The sequence below is a fragment of the Balaenoptera borealis genome (genome assembly GCF_965194805.1).
Source record: "Balaenoptera borealis genome assembly, chromosome: 8".
Lineage (NCBI taxonomy): Eukaryota > Metazoa > Chordata > Mammalia > Artiodactyla > Balaenopteridae > Balaenoptera > Balaenoptera borealis.
This window is the reverse complement of record NC_138865.1, coordinates 70,236,934-70,264,197: the sequence shown is the minus strand read 5'-3', so window position 1 is coordinate 70,264,197 and position 27,264 is coordinate 70,236,934. Positions and strand designations below refer to the sequence as shown.

At 39.0% G+C, this 27,264-nt stretch overlaps 1 long non-coding RNA gene across 1 annotated transcript in view; it reads left to right on the top strand.

Annotated features, from left to right (window-relative positions):
* Positions 1-27,264, top strand: part of LOC309634109 — a 334,079-nt gene that overhangs the window by 138,340 nt on the left and 168,475 nt on the right. Inside the window, exon 2 of the long non-coding RNA XR_014247860.1 lies at positions 23,221-23,325. This is a non-coding gene — a long non-coding RNA (uncharacterized lncRNA). The remainder of the gene's footprint in view (positions 1-23,220; positions 23,326-27,264) is intronic.

The following is a 27,264-nucleotide window of genomic DNA, read 5'->3' as shown; positions in this document are numbered from 1 at the left end:
CCATGAGCTCAACTCCATCCTTCCAGTATCTTAGGACAAAAGTTTTGGAATTATCCTTGATTTCTTTCTTTCTCTCACACCCCCATCTCCAAACCATCATCAAATTCTGTCAACTCTACCTTCAAAATATTTCAGACTCCAATCACTTCTCACCTGCTCACGACTACTATCTGGTCAAAGTTACCATCATTTCCTGGACTATTGCAGAAGCCTCCTAATGGGTCTCCCTGCTCCTCCCATCCCCTGTTACTTCTTCTCCTTGGTCCTCCACACAGCAGCCAGTGTGATCCTTACGAACAGTGAGTCAGGTCATAGGACTCATTTGCATGGAACTCTTCAATGGCTACTATCTTAGACTTTAAGATGAGGGTTCTTGATCAAATGATTTATTAAAGAAGTGCTATGAGAGGGGAACATCAAGGGAGAAGGGAGAGCAGGACATGGGAGAGGAGGAAGACAAACAGAGAATGTGGTTTCAGGCTGTGGCCCAACCTCAGCCTGACCTGTCAGGGGAGACCTGGAGTATAAATTTACCTGAGAGTTGTCCCTACAAAGCTAGGAAACTGGACCTTCATACTCCCCTACTTGTCACTTATTTGTTTTAGGCCACTCTTCCTGTGGCTCCTCAAGTAAACCAAGCTCCTTCTCTATTCATTTTCCCTCTGGTGAGATGTTTATACCCAGGTATCACCATGATCTGCTCCCTAGTCTCTGCTCCAATGTAACCTGTCACTGAGGCCTCCCCTGGCCACCCTGACTTAAAGAACAACTCTGTTCCCCACTCTGGCTGTCTTTATGTCCTTTAACTTACTTTATATTTTTCTTAGCACTTAGTATCTCTTGATATAAAAAAATAGATTATGTTGGCCTCCCGCAATGCAGGCAGGGACTCTGTTTTATTCACTTTAATACCTAAGAGCCTAGCACAGTGCCTGGCATATAGCAAGCCCTCAATAAGTAACAAATGAGGAAAAGTGACGACATCACAAAGCATCATGGGGAAGATTAATCTTTGGGACAACGTGGACCCTCTCCCTTAGGATGGGAAGGCAGATTTAGCTACTTTGCTTATATCAAGTCCTCTACCTAAAATATTAGGAAGCATCTTTTTTCCACCAAAGTTATCAAAAAGAAACACACAGTGTCTGCACCACTGTTAATTTCTAGCTCACACTGCAGGTTGGTGAATAGTTCCCCTTGGCCCTTTGCAGTTTGGGGCAGGAACCTTTCAGTGTTACCATACATGCAGTTCTTCTGGTGACTAGCGATCTTACCACTGTATGAAACAAAGAAAGGGCAATCAGAACTTATATGGACAAGGTGTCCTGGACACCAAGAATGAACTGCTTCCAGGTTTGACATCTATCCCACTCTCTTTCTTAAAACCTCCAAGATTCTGAAATCAATTACTAGAGACTGGGATGAGACAGCAGAGTGAAACTTTTTCTCATTAAAGATTCCCCATTCCACTAGCCATGACTCTTCCCGGAATCTTTTCATTTAGACATATCCAAATGTTAAAGAAAACCTAATAGGAGAGAGTAAAATTATAGTTATTTTTATTTACAGTTAATTTTAAAAGTACAGTTCAAAGTTGGAGGAATGCTAAAACAAACTGTAACAAAACTTTCCTTCTGAATAATTAACATTAATAAGTTATCTTTGAAAGTCAAAGGGAGGACAAAGGGAACACAGGTCCACAAAACAAGGATCACCCGCCCACAGGGATTCTGAGAGCTCCAGCTGCAAGCTCATCTGTGCACTCACATCCAAATAGATACAGTAAGAAGCACATTCATATTTCCCTTTGGGGGAAACTTCATCATGCTTTCATATCTTCCTGTATTTAAATATTGAATGAGTATTCCCACATACAGCATTCCCTATAAATTGGCTCCTTTCTTCCTACAAGTATTAGATTCCCTAAAATGGCATACCTAAATAAAAGAAGAAATGGCATACTGGAGAAAATTGGAATGACCAATTGAAATACCAGAGCAAAAGCATGACATTGCCATTCTTCTGATATTTGGTTTGTAGAGCCCCAATACTAGTGTTTCATTAAAAAGGCTGAGATGATGCCGTATTTTTTACTCTCGGCACATGGTGTCATTCTAGACAGAGGCCTTGGTACCTGTCTGATGTCCCTCTATGCTTCAGGCTTGAGTCCATCCAGGTAGAATGACTATGGGAAAAGGTTCTGGTTAAAATAAACTGAAGCAGGCACTAAGAAAATTGGTCTGTCTGTGAGGAAAAGAGGAGGGGGACCAAGGAGCAAGTCTAGCCCTGGGATAAAATATGTATTAGTTTGCTAGGTCTGCCATAATGAAGGATCACAAATGGCTTAAACTACAGAGATTTATTGTCTCACAGTTTTGGAAGCTAGACAGCCAAAATCAAGGTATTAGCAGGGTTGATTGCTTCTAAGGATGCGAAGGAAAACCTGTTCCATGCTTCTCTCCTACCTTCTGGTTTTGCTGGAAATCTTTGAGATTCATTGGCTTGTGGCAACAAAACTCCAATCTTCACATGGTGTTCTCCCTGTATCTCTGCCTCTGCGTCCAAATTTCCTGTTTTTATAATGAAACCGTCATATTGAACTATGACCCAACCTTATGACCTCATCTTACTTGACCATCTTGCAAATAAGGTCACATTCATAGATACTTGGTGACTCCCACATGTTTTGGAGGAACCTGATTCAAGCCGTAATGAAGGAGGGCATAACACTCTTTGGGAGAGAGAGGGAACTGGACCTGAGAGACATCCTTGTTCTGTTCCCCTCTTCCTTAATCCCTTTATGACATCCTCATCCAGGTATCTATAATATGGGAGGAAGGGGTAGGGCCCACACTCCATTCTAAAACTCCTTCAGGCTCTGTAGTTTGGCTGAGCTCCTAGCTGACTCTGGAAGAAATGTAAATGACTACTAAACATAATGTCCTCAACCCCACAGGAAACCTAGGAAATGGAAATTGAAGCAGTAAGATATACTGAAAGGGATATAAACAGGGGAGCAACATAGCCTGACTGCTTTCTTTTTTTGTTTGTTTGGTTTTAATTTTTTTTGTATTGAAGTATATTCAAAGTAAAATATTATATAAGTTACAGGTGTACAATATTGTGTTCACAGTTTTTAAATATTATACACCATTTATAGTTATAAAATATTGGCTATATTCCCCATATGGCACAACATATCCTTGTAACTTATTTTATACATAATATTAATAGTTTGTACCTCTTCATCACATACCACTATGTTGTCCTTCCCCTTTTTCCTCTCCATGCACACTGGTAACCACTAGTTTGTTCTCTATATCTGTGAGTCTGCTTCTTTTTGTTATATTCACTAGTTTGTTGTATTTTTTAGATTCCACATGTGATAGCATACAGTATTATGTCTTTCTCTGTCTGACTTACTTCACTTGGCATAGCATCCTCCAAGTCCATCCATGTTGTTGCAAATGGCAATATTTCATTTTTAATGGCTGAGTAGTATTCCATTGTGTGTGTGTGTGTGTGTGTGTGTGTGTGTGTGTATGTATGTATATATATATATATATATATATATATATATATATATATATATACCACATCTTCTTTATCCATTCATCTGTTGATGGACACTTAGGTTGCTTCCATATATTGGCAGTTGTAAATAATGCTGCTGTGAACATTGGGGTGCATGTATCTTTTTGATTTAGTGTTTTTGTTTTTTTCAGATATATATCCATGAGTGGAATTTAATATATTTCGTTATAGACAGATACCAAGACTTAAATAGGTTAGATTTACGATTTATAGTAGAAAAGAATTAATTACACCCACAAAATTATCAATACATAAAAATAATTTGGAATTCCATAACACTGAGACTCTAGCAATCCTAACTGTGATTACATGCCTAATTGGGGGAAACCAAAAAAAAGGCCATCTCAGTGATTTCTAGGGGCACCTATATGGAACCAGAATAAGTGAGTGTTTAGAATTAAGCCCTTTGAAAAGAGGTTAAGTTTAAAAGTCAAAATAGTTTAAATAATTTCTTCTGAAAGGAATGATCTGGATCCCCTCTTTTACACCAATAAGAAATCTGTAAATACGCAGCAGGTGACTCACCCAGTCTGGCCAGTGAAGATACTGTGGATGAAGGCAAGCAGTGTAGGCTTGTTGTTTCGTACCTGGCCTTTGGAGATAACAGATCTCACCCCTTATCTCAGTTCCACTCTCTACTCGCTCTGAGCCTTGGCCAGGTCGCCTTGCCTCTCTGAGCCTCAGTTTGCTCGTCTCTAAAACAGACCAGTGGGTGCACAGCTTCTAGAGGCCCAGTGAGGATGAAATGAGGTGATGCATGTACAATTGTAAAGCACTAGGACCTTGCCCAGCATACTGTGAGAACTCGATAGACAGTGAGTATCAGTTTTAAAAGCCTATGAGAGTGGCTCCTTCGGTTTCTTCAACTCTAAGAGAGAAAAACCCTGTGATGTGTAACTTCTAAATCGACACGTCCTTGTACACTGGCTTTTGTGCCACTAATGAAAGGACATGCCTTTTTTCAAATGCCAAAAGTCCCACAAAAGAAATAACTGAAAATTACATACATCACCTCAGCACCCCTCCCTTCCAAAAGAGAGAACAGCTTTTCATTTATAACCACTGGACATCTTAATCCGAGAAGAATCCTCATCATATTACAGACGGATGTCGTGTGAACAAAGCCTATTATAAATCAATACCACAGTACATCTTTCCTTGTTGTCCCAAATTTCAAAGGGCTAGATTACCCTGCTGTGTATTTCTTTTTCCAGTTCAAAGCTTACAAGAAGCTGACAAAAGAAACTGGCCCATATAGTTCAACTTACTTTAGTGAGAAACAGCATGTTCACTGGATAAATATAAAAATGAGACCCAGACTTCCCAAGGCTCAGGATTTCCGTGCTAGTTGAACTGTCATAAAATATGTATCAAAATAAAGATTTTTTCACAAATGTGCAAGTCTTCACAACACCCATAGGGATGGGCAGTATCCAAAATTAAGGTGGTGCAAGGGCAAAAAATTTGTAAATAAATGTGAGGAAGCAGGCATCAGTGTTTTCTGTTATATGCATTTAAAGCCAGTGTGCTGTCTCCCTTTTCTGTGTTGCATCTGCTCTGATTCTTCAGTTTGGTTTCAAATATATAACTACTTTCTGACTCCTACCAGTTCATTAATTTTTGACAGAAGGCTATCAAGAAGTCAAAACTCTGTATTAGGCTAATGTGGTTTACATTAGAGTACAACACATTTCTTCCCCTCAAAGAGGGCTTGGTTTATTGCCTCAGTATTAAGAATATGCTTTTTATTCTTATTTTTTAAATTTATTTTATTGAAGTATGTTGTTTTACAATGTTGTATTAATTTCTGCTGTACAACAAAGTGATTCAGTTATTCATACACATATATATACATATATATATATTCTTCTTCATATTATTTTCCATTATGGTTTATTACAGGATATTGAATGTAGTTCCCTGTGCTATACAGTAGGACCTTGTTCTTTACCCATTCTATATAATAGTTTGCATCTGCTAATCCCAAACACCTAATTTATCCCTCTGCAATCCCCTTGCCCCTTTGGTAACCCTAAGTCTGTTTTCTATGTCTGTATGTTTCTGTTTCATAGATAAGTTCATTTGTGTCATATTTTTAGATTCCATATGGTATTTGTAAGTGATATCATATGGTATTTGTCTTTCTCCTTCTGACTTACTTCACTGAGTATGATAATCTCTAGGTCCATACATGCTGCTGCAAATGGCAGTATTTCATTCTTTTTTATGGCTGAGTAGTATTCCAATGTGTGTGTGTGTGTGTGTGTGTGTGTATACACATATACATATATACACATACATACATACCACATCTTCTTTATCCATTCATCTGTTGATGGACATTTAGGTTGTTTCCATGTCTTGGCTATTGTGAATAGTGTTGCTGTGAACATAGGGGTGCATGTATCTTTTTGAATTAGAGTTTTGTCTGGATATATGCCCAGGAGTGGGATTGCTGGATCATATGGCAACTCTATTTTTAGGAACCTGCATACTGTTTTCCATAGTGGCTGCACCAATTTACAAGGAATATTCTTTTTGAGGTCTTGTTGGTTTGGCTGAATTACTAGAAGGGCTTGGTTTTCCAAAGAAGAGTTTTCTTTGCCTGAACGACAATCAGTACTGATATGTTCTGGGCACTGTGGGTAATACAAAAGCAGTAAGAACAATCCTTGCCCTTTGGGAACCAACAATTTAAGTAGGACGGAGTGTTCAGAGACCGCAAAGACAACAGGCAGTGCGTGGTAAGAGCTATACATGTGCTGTGGACACAGGGAAGTACTCTGACTGAGCCATGAGGCAGGCTTCAAACGTTTGGCTTCAGGGTGTTAAACGTTTAGGCTTGAGGAAGAGTGTCCTGAGCCACTCTGTGGAGATGGATATGACCTAGATACAGATGGAAGGAGCGGACAAGTAGCCTGCTTTGGGTTGTTTAGCAGACACCATCCATATTCTGCCCCATATGCCCTTGGCCCTTCTGCATTCACCCACATCTGTGGGAGACAGTTTCTTTATACACAGACAAATCCCCACTTCAGCTTCCTGTTCTCTCTGCTTCTCTGCCTGAGAGGAGTGCGGGCAAACAGGCAGCAGGTTCGACCTAAAAATGTAAAAGTGTGTATGTGTCTGGTGGGGGACCTAACACCCCCAGAGTAAACCTCAGCCCAGGGGAGATGGAAATGGTGAGTAAATGCCCCACCCCTGTCCTCTGACGTGGTGGTTCTGAACCGTATTCCTCTTCACTTTCCCAGGAGATTCCAGAGGGATTGAGCCTCAGGTGCCCACAGCCATAAGCCCGTTGGTAACTCAGTGTTTATTGACTTTTCTCCCTTCTCTCCTTTGTGCCTCATAAACTAGCTTCACCCAAGTCCTTGTTCCAGTGTCTGTTTGGGGGTATATTGAGGGAGAGTCAGATGGGATGAAGGGTGATGTTCCATGACGTGGTTCCTGCAAACGACACCAGGAAAGTTTCTGCTGCTTCTCAGTATCATCAGCAATTCAGCTGTAACCACCTGCTTGTCACTCCCCAAATGTGCATGCTTGCTCACACCATAGGTCCTTTACTGGTTCTCTGCCCACCAGGAGAAATAGTCCGTGTGCCCGTTCCGCCTCTAGTCTGCCTAAAGAAGTTGCTATTTATCCCTCCAGATTCAGTCCAGGCATAGACTTCTCTGTGCAAACCCTCCTCCACCCCACTTTGCCAGTTCCTTGCAGGGCTGGGCACGCCTGTCTCTTCATACCCATGCCCCGTCGTAGCATTTAGCATATGATTTGGAGACAGCTGGTCTGCCTGTCTGCGACTTAACTGTGAACTCCTAAAGGGCAGGCTGGGACTTCCTTCTTTTCTCTGAATTCCTAGGGCCTAACCATGGGTCTGGTAAATAAACAGATGCTCAACACATGTTTTTTTTAAATAACAGTGTCCTAGAGGTGGCAGCCCCCAGTGACTCCTGGTTTTATGATTTCCTAGTGAGAATCTGTGCAGCTGGATTTTATTTTCAGAGGTCTTTGTTTGCCCTTATTCTCAACCTAAACTTCTTAGGACTGGGAACTACAGAATTTGGTTAACCTCCTGAACATGAGAGAAATCTACTAATGTACTGAAGCCAGAGCAATACTGCTGTGCCCACACTCCACTATGGCAGAAATTCAGAAAAAGCCTACTTGTATATTTTCACTCTCATTGTGATAGTAGATCTTCTGGGAACTATATTTTCCTTTTTACAACATATTTTTCCATGATAGCCTTGTTCTCAAAATTTCCAGCTTTTTTTGTTCATATTTTAATGCCATTCACTTCTTTTTCTCATCTCATCAGTTTGATTCTTGCAGATTTTTCCTCATCTTGCCTATCTCCAGAGTCAGAGCTTTTGTCTGATTCAAGTTCCTGAATTTATTTCCCACTTGCTGCCTACATAGACTAAAAGCTCCACCAAAGGATGAAGCCTCAAATGTTAAAGTCCAAAATCCATCCACCAGCCTTTGGCTGGCTTACATTAGATCCACTCTCTTGTTTTTGCTGACCTGTCCTGGTGTCCCACCTTTATTTTGGAATCATTCTTTTGCTTTCCTTCCCCCTTTCTCTTTTTTTTCTCTCTACCCTTACATGTAGGAGACCCAGTGTTCCATCCTCAGTCTCTGCTTTGCTCCTTACTATCCCAGCAGCACCTATACCCTTTCAGTGCTTTCATTGCCCCTGCCCACCAGTAAAGTCCCTTTTTTGTCTCTAGCCCTAAGCTTTTCCACAAAATTTGAGTTCTGCCATCCACCTTCCTCTTTAGTGTCTGCACTCTGTGTTCTATGAATGACCCCAGCTCATATTAAGAATTAAACCCATCTTCTTTCTTTTCCAGCTTCTACTTTTTCCAGGCTTGTTGATCACAACCATCGTATTCATCTGTGATTCTTTCCCCTCTGTTTCCCCTCATAGTCAGTCAGATACAAAGTCACAAAGAACTTACCTCCAAAAGATCTACCGCATCCAAACAGACTGCTCTATTCTTACTACCGCTGCCATCTTTAAAGGCTTTCCTGAACCTTATTTGGAATCACTGCAGTAGCTTTCTGATTCATCTTTCCATTTGAATCTCTCCTTCATCAGTCTACTCTCTTTATGCCACTAGGTGAATTTATTAGTGTCATCATTCAGCATTACACATCAGCGAGAACCCTTGAGTGGAAGTCTAGAAACCTCAACACTGACCAACTTGATACTAATCTTTACCTCCAGAACCTCACTGCGCCATCTTTAAAATGTGAAAAATGGACTAAATGATTTCTACATCTGTCTTGCCCTACAGTTTTTTTCAATACCTTTACTGAGATATAATTTACATACTTCATAAAGTTTACTTGTTTAAAGCATATAATTCAATATTTTTTAATGTATTCACAGAATTGTACAACTTTTATCATTTTTATCGACCCTAAAAGCGAACTAGAATATTTTTATCGACCCTAAAAGCGAACTATTAGCAGTCGCTCCTCATCTTCCCCAACCCCACTCTCCAGCCCTAGGCAACTGCTAATATATTTTCGGCCTCTATAGATTTGCCTGCTTTGGACATTTTATATAAACGTGATCAAACAACATGTGGACTCTTTTGTCAGTCTCCTTTCACTTAACATAATGTTTGCAAGGTTTATCCCTGCTGTAGCATGTATCAGTACTTCATTTTTGTGGCTGAATCATATTAAATTTATGGATATACCACATTTTATTTATCCATGCATCCATTGATGGACATTTGTATTTCCACTTTTTGACAATTAGGAGTAATGCTGCTATGACAGCTCTAAAATTTTAGGCATTATTCTTATCATCATACCAAGAGAGAAGTGGAGCAATATTCCATTTTTCATTACTCTTTACAGATAAACTGTAAAAATCTATTTTTACACAAGGATGAGGGACTCTCAAAGGAAAACTCTATTGACAAACGTCTGAGAAGGTCTCTCACCCCACCACCAAAAAAAAAAAAAAAAAAAGAACTTGAAGAAGTTTCTGTTACTGCTTTCAACTGTGTAGCCATGTCTATTAAAAGCCACTTGTAAATAGCTAACTTCAGCTCTGGCATGCCATAGATTAGCCATATTTGTTTTCCAGGGAAGATTATAAATAGAGGGGGAAGGGGGGAGTGAAACAGAATGTATTTTGCAAATGAGCCCAGATGGAAAACTAACAGATGGCCATGCACTGTATTTTGTGTGTTCAGACCTACATTTAAATTAAAATTTTTCATAATTATGATTAACGTCTGTAGCAGCACTAGTTTTCCTGTGGTGGCATCATATATCATGTATAGGAGGTATTGAATAGAACATTCTTGTGAAAAGGTTGCAGACTTTATACAAATTTTGGTACTTGCCTGCCCTTCACTTAAGAAGGAAACAAAACAAAACCTCACTCAGCAACGACGGCAAGTGCTGAGAAAACTTCAATGCAAGTGGACTTTCTATAATAAGCCCGTCTGCCGCCATCTGGCTTTTCCTCCCATGTTAAAACTCAAAGCCAGTCATTCTGTGCAGAGGGGGAAATAATGGGCTCTTATTTGCATGGCTATATTTTTTTTTAGATTCTGATGTGAAGAGTTTTCTTTGGGATCACACACGTTTTTTGATTCTCATCGATATAAGCATTATTTTCTAATGGTAGATGTCTCATCTTATATGTTATCCAGTCTCATCTGCTAGCATCCTTTACCCCTTCCCGTTGGTAACTCTGTGTCTTCTTATTTTCCCAGCCTTCTTAGAGGTCGACAGTGTTGAGCAGGGTCCATGAAATGTCTTTCCATCCAGAATCAGGAGCTGGGAGTCTGCACAATGAACGTGTGAAGCCTGACTCGCTCTTTCTAGAACCTTTGGTCAGCTGGGTGGACGTTGTGCTAACTCAGATTCTAGATGTATAAAATGGGGGGGGATCTCACTTCTCTTCAGAAGGTGTCTGATCTACTCTTCCCAGTTTTGCTCTGCCATGGTGCTGTGCCCTGGGGTGTATCCAGGCTGCCTCCCGTTTGGGTGTCTCCTTATTCTTGCCTCCTGCTCCTCTGACATACTCTTCCCCTCATTTTGGATTTTTGCCTCCATCACAACATCACAAGTGTGCTCAGTTTTGACTTACAACACTGTCTCAAAGTTGGCATTTTGCCTTAAGCAGGATTCTTCCTTCCCCGACATAATTTTTCTTTCCTGGTATGAGAGATGTCAGTCACAGTTCTGCTGTTTGGCTCCAACACAACACGGTCCTCGAGGTGACTCCTCCGAGGCCCTCCACTGGCCAGGGTCCCCTCTAGAGGGAAAGACCTTGGTGAGGAGCTCCAGCTGGACAGACCAGCTCATGTATCGCCCTAGGATGACACTGACCACAGCAGGTCTACGCATAGGAGGGGATTTTTCTTTACTGATATCCTACAGCTGCTGCATTTTGATCAAGGCAGCAAATAATATTGACAAACATTCCGAATTTACATGGTGGTAAGACCCAAGGTTTACTGTTGGGACACTAGTTTATTCATATTAACAACATCCATTGAATCTGGAAAGTGGAGTTGAAGAAACTTTGATTTATGCTTTCTGGTTTTGCATTGGAAATTTTACCCTCTAAATACACTAGAGAGAATTGAGTGCAAGGTAAAGATGGGAGTGTAGACAACACAACTGCTTTAGGATATTTCACTTACAATTTGGAAAAGTTAAGCTAACATTTTGAAAAAAGCTCATCTGTCCCTTTTCAGGTTCTCAAGAACCTGAAAAGGATAAATGAGAGGGACTAAACAGCAGCTGCCCATTTATAAGTCAAACCAGCAGCTTTGTTCTATGAATATTTTAAAATATCCAATGTGCCTGTTCATTGGAGAATGAGCATATATTTGATGCCAAAAAAGAAGTCTCGGAAGAGCTGCTGAGCACTTAACAACATCACTAATTACTTGTGTAATGTTTGGCAAACAGTCAAAACCAGAATTTTTTTCTAGGAAACATATTTTTACACATTTGTCCTACCTACAAAAATAACCAGTTGAGATGCATATATTTTCACTTGCACATGTTTGCATTGCTGAGGCATAAACCAGCTCTCCCTTAGAAGGTTCGTTTCAAAGTTATTAGCTACTTCATAAGCCCAGCAAACCTGGGAGCCCACAAGCATATGCTTTGCATTGAAACACCAGCTTGGTAATCAAACGAGGAGCAATCTAATATGAGCTTTCAAGGCAGGTGAATTTGACCGTAAATCATGGTTCTGCACATAGGTTTGTATTTTCTATTCTTAATTACATCTGTGCAAATCTCCATTTGTTTATCGTTGCCTAATACAGCGTGTGGGCTATTTACATTCCCAGAGGCACGTTTCCATGGTGTGCACTTCTCCCAGGAAAAAAAAAAATTGGCTCAACCATTAATTCGAATATTAAGTACAAAAAGCGATATAGAAGTGAATGCTCTTCAGTTCAGCAAATACTTTTGGAACACCTGTGCAAAGTGCTGATAGGTAGACCCAGGAAATCCATTTCACATAAACTCACTGAAGCTCTATTTCCTCACCTATAAAATGGAAGTAAGAGGGGGGAGAAAAGAAGTATTCCTTTGAAGTGCTATATAAATACGAGTAAGAGGTAGTAAATTACAATCCAATACTTTTTGTTTTGTTTTGTCAACATCACTTAATTACAGATATTTTTCGGTGGACTTTGTGAATGTGATGGGAACAAACATAGAAGGCAGTTGCTTTTACATTCAAGTTACCTATTATTTTTTACTTTTACCCATCTTATATTATCTGAGAAAGGATTTATGATAGCCAATGCCAGTCAAAAGTGTGTGTGATGTACAAGCAATATGACCTCGGGGTACGTTTTTTATTTGGGAGATGCTACCAGTTTTGTGATAACAGAAAGAAAGCAGGGGGCTGGTTAGCTCTACGTAAGTTTAAGGAAAGGTAAAAAAAGAAGACTTTCAGATGGCTTCTTGGTGACTCAGTGGGTTTCCTCAGATAGACAAGAAAGCAAGGAACACCAACAGATGATTCACATGGTATTGAAAATGACATGTCTAAGTGTAGCCTCTCTGGAACTGTATCTGCCTGTAAAATGGAAATCTACATGTCCTACCTATCACACAGTGTCCTTATGAAGATCCAAACCCATACTGTATGTGAAAGCTCTTTACAAATACCGACCAGCCAGGTCTTCATTATTTTCCTCTTAATCTGAGTTTAGGAGATGAGAAACCAGGCGTTAAAGAGCATTAATAGATATCCTTCCTCAAAGGAATAGGAATAAATGAGTAAGCCAAGAGACACCTTGGGTTCCACCTAACTTTGACATTTACATCCTAATTATCCACGATGTTGTCTCCTCATGGCCATCTGAGTAGTGAGGGTGATGTATAATGGCAAGAATAAAGCTGGATCCTGCCCGTCAGTGACAGAATGAGAAAGCAAAAGTAAGTTGTCAATTCAGACCTCCAGTTCTTCCTCTGTAACATAAAGATTCTGGGTCAGATGCTCTCTGAGAGCTCTTCTAACTCTGATAGTCCCTAAGTCAGAGAATAAATGAGTGCTCGTATATGTGTGTGGAGTGATGACATCAGTGATATCATGGGGACCTTCTCTTCATAATCATGAGGGCTGAGCATCAGAAGATTCTCCTAACACAAGGCAGTTGGGAGCTGTGCTTTAGGGCCTAAGGGTGGCCTTCTCAGGTGGCCACTAAGGGTTAGAGAAGCTTGTTCTGAAAAGCCAGGTCTTTTGCAGGCCCAGCTCATTGGCTAAGAGCCTGCCATTCATTAGTCCCTTATCAGTGTCACTAGTTTCCTTCACATGCACTCAAAAGTGTGATTTCCCCAGGTTACCCCAGCCACTGCAGTGGCAGAAAATCATATTTGCAATGGGCTTTAAAGGGTGTTTCAGATTAGAAGTGGACCTCAATTTATGGCCTCAGAAGCCACAGGCAATTGACCTTCTCCATTTAAGAATCTCGCTTGAGAAGAGTCAGAAAATGCTTCTATATCCTTTTTTCTTTTTCCTGTGCTTCTCTCATCTGCCCATATTCTTTCCTTTACTCATCCACTCATTAACTTATTAAGTAATTCCTTTATTAGTGTTCTTTCTAAAGAGCCATTTGCTGTTGAAACCTTGGTCAGTTTAGTAATTGCTGATAGACTGGAGACCTGGGTCATTTTTGGAAAATGGCCTCCCAAAGTGGCTTTCTCTTGCCAGAATATAAAGTCATAATTAGAAATGTAAGTTCTGAATTAAGCTGAAGAGGAAGATGTGGGTAAGAAAACTATTACTTTGAAGAACCAAGAGGTTAAGTAATTTGCCCAGGGTCCCTAAGTGGCAGGGTTGGAATTCAAACCCCAGTGTTCCTGATGCCAAATCCTATATTTTTCCAGGAACCCCACACCATCAATAGGGATGAAAATTATCCAGAAAAGCAGCCACGCACTAAAAGCTTCCTTCCTGCCTGCAGAGTTTCCAAAAGGCACCACATCCTTGTGCTTTTTAATCCTGGGGATGCTCTTCATGACTGAATCATTGCAGCAGTAACTGAGTCTTAGGTCCTAACCTGCTGGTCTCAGTACCTTTATAAGCCTGCATTCTACAGTCACTGCACTACATGGCCCTGATTTCACATTTTTCTACATTTTATATTCAGGATAAGTTGATTTCCTGGGAAATCATGATAGAGAGGCTTCATCACAATATGCTGAGTTTGATGCACTTAGTACTTGGGGTTTGTAACATCGGGTGTGCATGTCCTAAGAGCTTCCCTCTCTGTTGTCTGAAGGCCTTACTTCTTGGGTGGTCTTGGCAGTGGCAGCAGAAACCTTCACAGCAGAGCACAGGAAATCTTTCCATTAATATCAAGTAGCAGAGCTGGAGATACCTGCCAGTAGCCCAGTGTGTAATCAGAGTTGTGGGTCATGCAGAGAAACTTCTTTTTCTTGAGAATTAAATGGCCAAGTATCTAGTTGTAGTCTGGCATTCACTAAAATAGGTTCTATATGACAGGGCTTTTTAATTGATCTCTGGTGTTTTGGGGGCTGCCCTTTTCCATTTTATTTTGCCAGAGGTTGCTTTATAGAGGGAGTATAAATCCTAAGTAACTGACACAAGTGTGTGAGAACTGTCTCATCTCTTTCTATTCTGGAAACTAACGGATTAGTTTCAGCTCTCATGTGCTGGGCTTGTGAGAAATAACTTCAGTTAACGTTGTGTCAGGTTTCGGAGGCTCATGTGTTGCTGAACCGTCGCAGAAGAGAAGTGGGATGTCATTATGCATCATGTCCTTGGTTGGTCCTAGTTATGGTCAAACCACTCAAACCAGATCCATGTGGCCCGTTCAGGATGACAGCTCTCTGTAGCTTCCTGGCAGTGTTTGCCCCTAAGTTTCGAAAGTATCTCCTCTGCTTCATTCACCTCTGAACTTTGCTTGCCAAGGACTTGCTGTCTCCATGCTAGTCCTGCCAGGAAGCAGGTCTGTGATGGTTACTCTCATGTGTCAACTTCACTGGGATAGGGGCTACCCAGACATTTGGTCAAACATTATTCTGGGTATATAAGTGAGGGTGTTTCTGGATGGGAATAGCATTTGAATCAGTAGACTGAATAAAGCAGATTGTCCCTCCTCATGTAGGTGGGCCTCATCCAGTCTCTTGAAGGCCTGAATAAAACAAAAAGCCTGACCCTCCTGGGAGTAAGGGGAAATCCTCCTGCCTGACTGCCTTTCAAGTTGGGACACAGCATTTTGTTTTGTTTTGCTTTTTTAAAAATTGAATTATAGTTGACTTACAATACTATATTAGTTTCAGGCATATGACATAGTAATTCAGTATTTTTAGATAACACTTTATACAAAGTTATTATAAAATATTGACTATATTCCCCATGCTGTACATTACATCCTTGTAACTTATTTATTTTATACTTAGTAGTTTGTACCTCTTAATCCCCTCCACTAATTTTGCCCCTCCTCCCACCCCCTCCCCTCTGGTAACCACTAGTTTTTTCTCTGTATCTGTGAGTCTGTCTCTGTTTTGTTATATTTGTTCATTTGTTTTATTATTTAGATTCCACATGTAAGTGAAAGAATACAGTATTTGTCTTTCTGTCTGGCTTTTCACTAAGTATAATACCCTCCAGGTTCATCCATGTTGTCACAAATGGTAAAATTTCATTCTTTTTTTTGGCTGAATAACAGTCTATTGTGTATATATACCACACTTTACCCATTCATCTGTTGATAGACACTTAAGTGGCCTACATATTTTGACTATTGTAAATAATTCTGCAGTGAACATTGGGGTGCATATGTCTTTCTGAATTCGTGTTTTTCTTTTTTTTCGGATATACACCCAGGAGTGGAATTGCTGGATCATATAGTAGTTCTGTTTTTAATTTTTTGAGGAGCCTCCATACTGTTTTCAACAGTGGCTGCACCAATTTACATTCCCACCAACAGTACACGAAGATTTTCCCCTTTTTCTCCATATGCTTATGAAAGGACACATAGGTTTTTTTCATGCCTTTAGACGTAAACTGAAACATCAGCTCTTCTGGGTCTTCAGCTTGCAGATCTTGAGACTTGTCAGCTTCCATAATTGCATGAGCCAATTCCTTATAATAAATCAATCTCTCTCTCTCTCCTATTGGTTCTGTTTCTCTGAAAATCCTAATACAAAAGCATAGCTCTTCTCTACTGCTGCCATTCACAGATCTCTCTCCTCATTCTCCTCTTCTCTTGCCAAGGCTTGCACTCCTACTTCTGTCAAACTTCTGGCCAAGATAACTGAGTATGTACAAGTGTCTCCTTGTATTAGTGTCCTAGGGCTACTGTAATAAAGTAACAAACTGAGTGTCTTAGAGCAACAGAAATTTACTTCCTCACAGTTATGGAAGCTAGAGGTCTGAAATCAGATGTCAGCAGGGCCAGGGTCTCTCTGAAGGATCTAGGGAAAGATAGTTAATTGCCTCTTGCAGATTCTGGTGGATGCTGGCAACCTTTGGTGTCCTTGGCTTGCAGCTACATTAGGAACTTCTGCCTTTGTCTTTACATGGCTGTCTTCCCTCTCTATGTGTCTCTAACTTCTCTTTTTATAAGATGTCCAAAGACATCAGTCTTTGGAGTAGGGACCACCTGAATCCAGTATGACCTCATCTTAACTAAATACGTCTGCAAAGAATCTTGTAGACTATTTCTATTCCCTATGAGAATTATCTCTTATACATGTACACACACACACACATACACACACAGAAAACACACCCTGCCCTTGAGATAATATTCACAGAGCCAGCTGTGACACATGCTTGAACATAGAGTAGGAAGAATATAAAATAAAGTGATAGATGATCATTTCTCAAAATATGTTTCTGATTCATTGGTAAGAAGTGTCTACTATTAGAAAGCATTGCACAGTATAACACTTATTTTGACATGCTCAGAAATGACTCCTGCCACAGCTAGATCCCTTAGGATGCGAAGGAGTCATACGACGCTCCCTTTGATGCTAGAGGCATATGTCAAGGTTCCAGGGCAACGTGGGAGTAGTATGAAAAGTTACCTCATCAGCTGCATGGTCAGCCTTCCCGTGGCCATATCTGGTTGCTTCTAGCCTCTCCTGTAGTCCCCCATTCAATCTGCTGTGGCTATGGTAGCAGAGTTGGTTTTACTAACCAGGAATGTTAGGTGAAAAGATCAGCATTCCTCAAGAGGTGCCAAGTACTTGGCTGCCAACTAACACTTTTGGGGAGGCTCCACTCAGCCTGTCCAATTCACTTCCATTTTCTATTCACAACTCAAGGTTTGTGTTCTCCAGTCAAAGCTAAAGTTCAGTATGATTTTTGGAGTCATCTGGATGTTTTATGGGGTTGAGAGTCATACGCTCAAGATAAACTCACCTCTGGGAGTTCCCTGGTGGTCTAGTGGTTAGGACTCGGTGTTTTCACTAACATGGCCCAGGTTCAGTCTCTGGTGGGGGAACTGAAATCCCATAAGCTGTGGCTGGCAAAAAAAAAAGAAAAAAAATTATGAAAGATAAGCTCACCTCTCTGGTGCAGGTTCATCAGTGAAGATGACTGAGAACCTCTCCCATCTCCAAACTCTCCTTCTCCCAGCATCCTTTTGGGGTTGAGCCCTTATAAAAGACAAATATACATGTCAGTCCCAAACTCCTTAACTATCCCTCCCCCCACTGCTATATTTAAAATAGAGAACCAACAAGGACCTACTGTATAGCACAGGGAACTCTGCTCAATATTATGTAACAACCTAAATGGGAAAAGAATTTGAAAAAGAATAGATACGTGTATATGTATAACTGAATCACTTTGCTGTACACCTGAAACTAGCACAACATTGTTAATCACCTACACTCCAATATAAAATAAAAAGTAAAAAAAAAGACAAATGTAAATCTAAATACAAACAGAATAACTCAGTCCTCAGCAGCCAGAAAATATAAATAATTAATGTCACTCTAACAGTTACACTCCAAGTTCCAGTGTCATTCTTACCTGCTTGCTCATATAGGATCACTCTTCAAAGACCCGCTCTCCCCCAAGTATTTCAGGGAATCCACATAAGATTATATCAGACACTGCAGCAAACACCTCATCTGCCTCACCTCATATCCTGTAGACAGCATTTTACTCCAGTCATTAATGTCAGAGCCACCTTTACAGGTGTAACCTGAGAGCATGTAGCCTCAGCTGCACCAGGAATCTCTTGTTTTCTGTCAGGGACTTCTGCCATTCTGAGTATTGTCTAAGGGAAAGGTACTCCCACGTGTATAAAACCTGGACCAGTGGGGGATGAGAGTCATGCAAAAATGTTTCCATCTTCCGTGATCCCTCAAATGGGTAATTCTGAGGAGAATTCTACATGGCATTTCAGAGACTTCCAGTAGGATGGATCGTCAATTACCCAAGTGGTGATCAATTCAGTAATATATTTTTGTACTGGTGTTTCCACCCTCCCTATTCAAACTTTCCAGCCCCCAACTCCTGTTCCCTGGGATTACCACACACAAGCCCTTGACTTGAGCTCTACTTTCTGGGGGAAACACATATGCTAAAGACATTGCTTCTTTGCGACAAATACAGAGTAATATCGACCATATTCTTTCTCTTTAGCTCAACTTCAGCTAGTCAAAATACGCATGCTACTCACGAACCTTCCTGAAGGAATCTCCCTGTTGCCTCTGCTAATAGTATCCCACATAAGGTTGTTGATGTGTTAAGCTACTTCCTCGAAATGTTCTAAACCAGGAGAACTGAGGAGAACCATCTCCTCCCTAACTCTGAGCTGCACTTTGTCACTGCATCCTATAACAAGTCAACTTGGTCAAGAATGTTAAAAAGCCTCTGGTGAAAATAGCTCCTCCATCTTTTGGTGTCATTTCTTTCTAAACACAGAAAGCAGCCCAGACCAAGAGGACATACACAGAAAAGCTACATGTCAAATATTTCCTCTAGTCTCTCGATCATTATCCTACCTCTCACCACCCGCCTCTTACAAAAACAAACATACCAAATTCTTCACTTCTCTTTTAGTCAAAGCAAAAATTTGCGTGTTACCAATACGTACAAACAACTGTATGTTGAACTAAGAGGGTGGTGGGGAAAAGGGTCGTTTGTGATTCTGCCCCGAATCAGCCAAATTCTGACTCTCATGTGCTATATTAATGAATTTTTTAATTTTTATTTATTTTTTAAATTTTTATACAATTTTGAAAGGTTACTTTCCATTTACAGTTATTACAAAATATTAGCTATATTCCCCATGTTGTACAATACGTCCTTGAGCCTGTCTTACACACAATACTTTAGACCTTCCACTCCCTCAACCCTATATTGCCCCTCCCCATTGATAACCACTAGTTTATTCTCTATCTGTGAGTCTGCTTCTTTTTTGTTATATTCACTAGTTTGTTGTATTTTTCAGATTCCATATATAAGTGATGTCATACATGGTTTATCTTTCTCTGTCTGACTTACTCCACTTAGCATAAGTTCATCCAAGTTCATCCAACATCCTCCAAGTTCATCCATGTTGCTGCAAATGGCAAAATTTTCACTCTTTTTTACAGCTGAGTAGTATTCCATTTTATATATATATACCACATCTTCTTTATCCATTCATCTGTTAATGGACACTAAGGTTGCTTCCATATCTAGGCAATTGTAAATAATTCTGCTATGAACATTGGGGTGCATGTATCTTTTCAAAGTAGTGGTTTTGTTTTGTTTGTTTGTTTTTCTGGATATATACCCAGGAGTGGAATTGCTGGGTCATATGTTAGTTCTCTTTTTAGTTTTTTGAGAAACCTCCATACTGTTTTCCATAGTGGCTGCACCAACTTACATTCCCACCAACAATGTATGAGGGTTTTCTTATCCACATTCTCGGCAACGTTTGTTAATTGTGTTCTTTTTGACGATAGCCATTCTGATGGGCGTGAGGTGCTATCTCACTGTGGTTTTGCTTTGCATTTCCCTGATGATTTGAGATGTTAAGCATGTTTTCATGTGCCTGTTGACCATCTGCATTTCCTCTTTGGAAAAATGTCTATTCAGTTCTTGTACCCATTTTTTAATTGAGTTGTTCATTTTTTTTTTAATTTTATTTATTTATCTATTTATTTATTTATCTATTTATTTATTTATTTATGGCTGTGTTGGGTCTTCGTTTCTGTGCGAGGGCTTTCTCTAGTTGCTGCAAGTGGGGGACTCTTCATCGCGACGCGCGGGCCTCTCACTATCGCGGCCTCTCTTGTTGCGGAGCACAGACTCCAGACACGCAGGCTCAGCAGTTGTGGCTCATGGGCCTAGTTGCTCCGCGGCATGTGGGATCTTCCCAGACCAGGGCTCGAACCCATGTCCCCTGCATTGGCAGGCAGATTCTCAACCACTGCGCCACCAGGGAAGCACAAGTTGTTCATTGTTTTGATGTTGAGTTGTGTGAGCGATTTATATATGTTGAATGTTAATCCCTTATCAGTCACATCATTTGCAAATATTTTCTCCCATTCAGTAGGTTGTCTTTTTGTTTTATCAATGGTTTCCTTTGCTGTGCAAATGCTTTTAAGTTTAACTAGGCCCCATTTGTTTATTTTTGCTTTTATTTCCTTTACTTTAGGAGATGGACCCAAAAATATACTGCTGTGATTTATGTCAAAGAGTATTGTGCCTATGTTTTCCTCAAGGAGGTTTATGGTATCTGGTCTTACATTTAGGTCTTTAATCCATTTTGAGTTTATTTTTGTATATGGTGTTAGAGAATATTCTAATTTCATTTTTTTACATGTAGCTGTCCAGTTTTTCCAGCACCAGTTATTGAAGAGACTGTCTTTTCTCCATCGTATATTCTTGCCTCCTTTGTCAGAGATTAATTGACCATAAGTGTGTGAGTTTATTTCTGGGCTTTCTATTCTGGTCCATTGATCTATGTGTCTGTTTTGTGTGTGAATTTTTACTTTCCATTTTTATCGAAATTTTACTTGTATACATGTAAAAGCCAATTCTTCAAGTTAGTTACCAAAAGAAACAGTTTCTTCCCTCCCCCACCATTTGCCTTTTTTAAAGGTAATCTTTAAAATTTCTACTCATTTAACCCTTTCACACCTTATGTCCATATGTCTAAAAAATGTATCAATACAGTATGCTAACACATATATATGGAATCTAAGGGGAAAAAAAAAAAGGGTCATGAAGAACCTAGGGGCAAGACGGGAATAAAGACACAGACCTACTAGAGAATGGACTTGAGGATATGGGGAGGGGGAAGGGGAAGCTGTGACAAAGTGAGAGAGTGACATGGACATATATACACTACTAAACATAAAATAGATAGCTAGTGGGAAGCTACCACATAGCACAGGGAGATCAACTCAGTGCTTTGTGACCACCTAGAGGGGTGGGATAGGGAGGGTGGGAGGGAGGGAGATGCAAGAGGGAAGAGATATGGGAACATATGTATATGTATAACTGATTCACTTTGTTATAAAGCAGAAACTAACACACCATTGTAAAGCAATTATACTCCAATAAAGATGTTTAAAAAAAAACAAAAAAAAATAATTGTTAATTTTTAAAAGATATTATTATGTCTTTCTTTCTGATTTAGGAATATGAAGATTTTTCACTTCAACTCTAGCACTAAAACACTTATACTTTTTCCTTCCCCTATCCTCCCAATAAAGTTATATCACAATTTATTTGTGTCAGTACTCAGTGTTTACTTTACTATGACTGTGAAAATGCTATTCAGAGCTAAGAAACTACGATAGGATTTTTTCCCCTGCAATACTTTTTCCTTTGCCTGGAGTTAATTTTTTTGCTTTTTAATTTGTGTAGTTTTGAGTATATTTATCACTATTTCAGCCCCAAACTTTCTGCCAACTATTTAAATATGCTGTTAACCAATTTGCACATGAAGCATTCCAAGAGTTTCATCTTCTTGGAGAATTCTCTCCTGGAGCCTTCTGACATGCTCCAGCTGGACTAGTTGCCAATCAACTACTTGACAGCCCTTTTATGGAAATCTCCTTTCACCATCATCAGACAACATTACCTTTCATCTGTGTCAACTCTTCTGTTTCCTGTACTCCATGTTTTTCACTGCTTGATTTGCTCTCATATTGCTGGAGGTCATCTTCTAAGAGATTCCTGAAAAGTCATTCATGGGAGATAAATTATTTAAGATTGTGCATGTCTGAAAATATTTTTATTCTATCCCAATACTTGATTAATGTTTAGCTGGGTATAGAATTTTAGGTTGGAAGTCATTTTCCTTTAGAATTTTGAAGGTGTTTCTCATTTTCTTCTATTTTCCTATGTTAGTCTTAACAAATTTAAAACCATATTGATTACTAATCTTTTATGTGAGCCCTAATTTGTTTTCTTAGCTGGAAGATTTTAGGGCCTGTTCTTTGTCTGGAAGATTTTAGGGCCAGTGTTTTTAAATTTCACTATTACTTTGCTATGAGTCTGTTTTTATTCACTATTCTAGGTAGTCAGTGAACCCCTTTAATCTGGAAAGCCATGTTCTAATCCTGAAAATTTTGCTCAAATAGTATCATTACTCTTTCCTCTGTGTTTTCTATTTTCTCTTCTGGAACTGTAACTTACTAAACCTCCTGTTCTGTCCTCTATTTTTTTTTTTTTTTTTTTACTTTATCTACCAAGGTTTTTTTTTTTTTTATTGTATCATCTTTTCAGGCTTTCAGTTGAGTTTTTCATTTCTGCTATAATTTTTTATTGCTTGCTAAAAACTAGTGTTATTCTCGGAATATTTCTTTTTTATATAGCATTCTGTTCTCTTTTTGTGGTTGCAATATTTTCTATCTCTGAGGTTACTAAGGAAAATAATATTTAACTTTTTTTCTCATTTCAGTGTCTTTTTACTCCAAGTTGCCTTCTTCTATTTTGTTGGTGTTGACCTTTCTTGTTAGGGGCTTTCCTCTGAATTTTTGTAATTTTTTGATTGTCTTCTTACATGAGAATGAAAGAGTACAAACTCAGTGGGATTGGAGAAACTTAGGTAGGGTTTTTGGACTGTGACCTGCTTGTGCCATTGTATGCAGGAATTCTTAATGTCGCATCATTCCTCTTGTATCCTTGTTTAGATCCTCCAGAGAAAACACTTTCCACATCCTACCTGGAGGATAAAAAGCCTGGTGCAAGAATTCTGGAACCCTAGTAGGGAAGATAGCTGGGAGTCTCAGCATCTTGTAAGTATATGTTCACTTAATTTCCTATTTTCATCATGAAACAACTGTTGAGAATGTGGAGAAGCAAGCCTTCATACATTCTTATGGGATGTAATTGCCAAAACTTGGAAACACCTAAGATATGCTTCAATAGGTGAATTGATAAACAAATTGTGGTACATCCATTCAATGGAATATTATTTAGCAATAAAAACAAATGAGCTATCAAGCCATGAAAAATACATAATGAACCTAAAATACAGATTACTCAGTGGAAGAAGCCAGTCTGAAAAGTCTATGTATTTTATGATTCCAATTATATGATATTATGGAAATGGAAAGCAAAATGATCAGTGGTTGTCAGGAGTTTGGAGACAAGAGAGGAAGGATGAGTGGGTGAAGCACAAGGGATTTTTAGGTGGTGAACCTATTCTGTATGCTACTATAATGCCAGATACCTGAAACCATGCATTTGTCAAAACCCACAGAACTTTACAGCAAAAAGTAAACTTTAATCTACGTACGTTTTAAAAAATCAATTAAGAGGTCAGAGATCTCAAGAAGGAAAGCAGACTGTGACAAGCAAATCTAACTTTATTACAAATGTAAGAAACAACCTCACTGAAAGGAACGGGGGGAAGCTGCTGGCCTAAGTAGCTTTGGAATGAGTAGAGTCTGTAGGACTAAAGCAAAAGGAAATGTATATAAACACTGCACTCTAGTTAGTAAATTTGTTTCCTATGGGAATAGAGCTTAACAAATCTGATATATAAGTATACATGCTATACATGTATACTGGAATTGAAAAATTAAGTAATTGTATGGCAGATGGTGTGACCCAGGATTTTTACTGTTACAGTAGGAATCTACAGTTAAGCAAGGGAAGGAGGCTAGGATGGTCCATGTGGTAATGAATTAGAGTTTGAGACATTATTATGTACTCATGTTTAATGTAATATAGATACAGATAACATATGAAAATATTTATGGATATAAGTTTATTACTTGGGTTAATATCTATACATATAGTCCTTGCTCTGTCAGTTGAGAGACCCTACAAGCAAGAGTACCCAGTAAAAACAATTAAACCTAGCACCTATATCTTGGTTTCTAATATTGTTCTCCAATAAATGGAACAAGGGATCCTTGGAGAAATCGTTGATTTTGGACCTAGAGTAGGAAATACATACAAGATGAGCCTGGAACACATTAGAGTGGCAGAAAGTAAGGAAGAACTAAAAACACAAAACAAAACAAAAAACCTACATTGATGGAATTTTGCCAAAGGGACAAAAGACAACTCATTCCAACTTAAAGAGCTCCTAATGGCCAAAGCTGGAACAATTTGAGCAGCAAAAATAAATAAACTAGCATTGTACCATACCCCAAAGTATAAAATAAATATCTCTTAGTCCATACCACATATAAATAAATGATTGAATAAATAAGTGAGGAAGAAGAGACAAACCTCCCATGCAGAAGAATTTTAAAGTAATTTATAATTAAGTATTCCATCCTCAGAAAGGGAGACCATACCACTGCACTCCTTAAGTGTGGGCTGCACATGGTGACTTCCTTCCAAAGAGTAGAGTATAGAAATGAGGAGAATGGTACTTTACAGAGGAGAAATCTGTCATACAATAACTCAACCAGGTGATTAGGGTCAATATCTAGAGTGTTAAATCACATTGAAAGCACATACCCTTGTTATGATGTGATGAAAAAGTCACTTTACTTCTGTTATTGTCTTCCCCTAAACCCATTACTCCAGTCTAGTAATGAGACAAACATCAGAAAAATTCCAGTAGAGGGGCATCCTACAAAACACTTGACCAGTACTGGTCAAAACTGTCAAGTTCATCAAAAATAAGGGAAGTCTGAGAAACTGTCTCAGCCAAAAGGAGCCTAAGGAGACATGACAAGTAAATGTGATGTGGTTGTCTGGAAGAAATCCTAGAATAGAAAAAGAAATTAGGTGGAAAGTAAGGAAATTTGAATAAACTATGGACTTTAGTTAACAGTAATGTTTCAGTTTTGGTTCATTAGCTGTAACAAATATACCACACTAATATGTTAATAACAGGGAAAACTACCTGAAGAAATATATAGGAACTCTCTCCAAACTTTCTGCAAATCTGTAACAGTTCTTAAAAAAATAGTATATTTTAATAAAATTTAAACATGGAGAAAAATATCTTATCTCAATAACTCCCCATCAGATATTTAGCAGTTTGTCTTTTACATCTCCAAAATAAATTGTTCATACACCTTAATTGTCAAACACCTGACATTACAGTCATTTGCTTCCTTATTCATTTAATCCATTACAGTGATAGATTATATAGCAATTTTGGTACCTTAATTCACTCTCAAAGCCAATCACAAAAATCTTTAAAAAGTTATCTAACTAGGGACTTCTCTGGCGGTCCAGTGGTTAAGACACGGCACTTCCAATGCAGGGGATGTGGGTTTGATCCCTGGTTGGGGAACTAAGATCCCACATACCATGCGGTGTGGCCAAAGAAAGAAAGAAAGAAGCAAGGAACTTCAATGGAGAAAAGAATTTTTTAAAAAAGTTATCTCAATAAACCAACACCAAGGCATCTATGCTTCTTCCTATTAAAAATGAAAACTCTATACTGTAGTGAAGGGAGAAGCTAAATATTTTATGTAAATATAGGCTCCACATTATAGCAATATAAGTACCTACATTTTTTTTAAAGTTCTTAAGAGTTATACCAAAAATAATTAAAAGGTTATTAATTAGAATCTTAAGATTCATTGTTTTCTTTAAGGGGTCTTTTCTAAATAAGAAGATAAAATAGAAAAACAAGATTAGACTGTATCTTGCTGGGAGCAAGTAATCATAAGTAATCCTCTCCCAATTAAAATTATAGCAATAGTAGTTCTATTAAGTTCAAAAATATTTACTGAGAGCAAATTATGTATAAAAGTGTATAAATATCTACTAGGCAACTAATTGATGTGTTTCATTTTTTTCCTTCCCTCATATATCAAGTGGGTACTTATTGTTTAAATATCATGTGAGAGCCTGGAGCTCAGAAGAAGGCCAGGCTAGAAGAGGATTTAGTGGTCTTCTCCCTACAAGTGATGATTATAGCAGTGGGAGGAGATAACCTCTTCCACTAAATGCCCCTAGAAAAGAGAAGGGAAGGAATGATAAAGAACAAGAAGGTGCCAACAATAATGTTTCGTAGCAAATTATCACAAAACTCAATGGCATATAGTATTTCTTCTCATGCTCATGGGTCTTCAGTTTGACTGAAGGTCAACACATGTAGGCTTTGCTCTAAGGCTCAGGCTGAAGGGACAGAAGCTACCCAGGAGAACATCTTTTCAAGGCGATTACAGAAGTACAGGCATACTTCGTTTTATTGCCCTTTGCAAATACTTCGTTTTTTACTAATTGAAGGTTTGTATCAACCCAACATCGAGCAAGTCTATCACTGCCATTTTTTCAACAGCATTTGCTCACTTTGTGTCTCTTTGCACATTTTGGTAATTCTTGCAGCATTTAAAACTTTTTCATTGTTTTTATATTTGTTATGGTGATCTATGATCAGTGATCTTTGATATTACTATTGCAAAAAGTTGACTCACTAAAAACTCAGATGATGGTTAGCATTTTTAAATTAAGGTACCACACTGGTGTTTTAGACATAATACTTTTGCACACTTAATAGACTACAGTATAGTGTAAAACTCACTTTTATATGCACTGGGAAGCCAAAAAATTAGTGTGACCCCCTTTATCGAGATATTCACTTTATTGTGGTCGTCTGGAACTGAACACTCAGTATGTCCGAGGTCTGCCTATACTAGAAGGCAAGCTAATTCTGCAAACACATTTAAACTTCTCTTTGGGTCAAGTACACTAAACATAACATTGACCAAAGAATGGCTAAGCTCAAAGTCAGGGGGTATAGAAGTACTACTGAG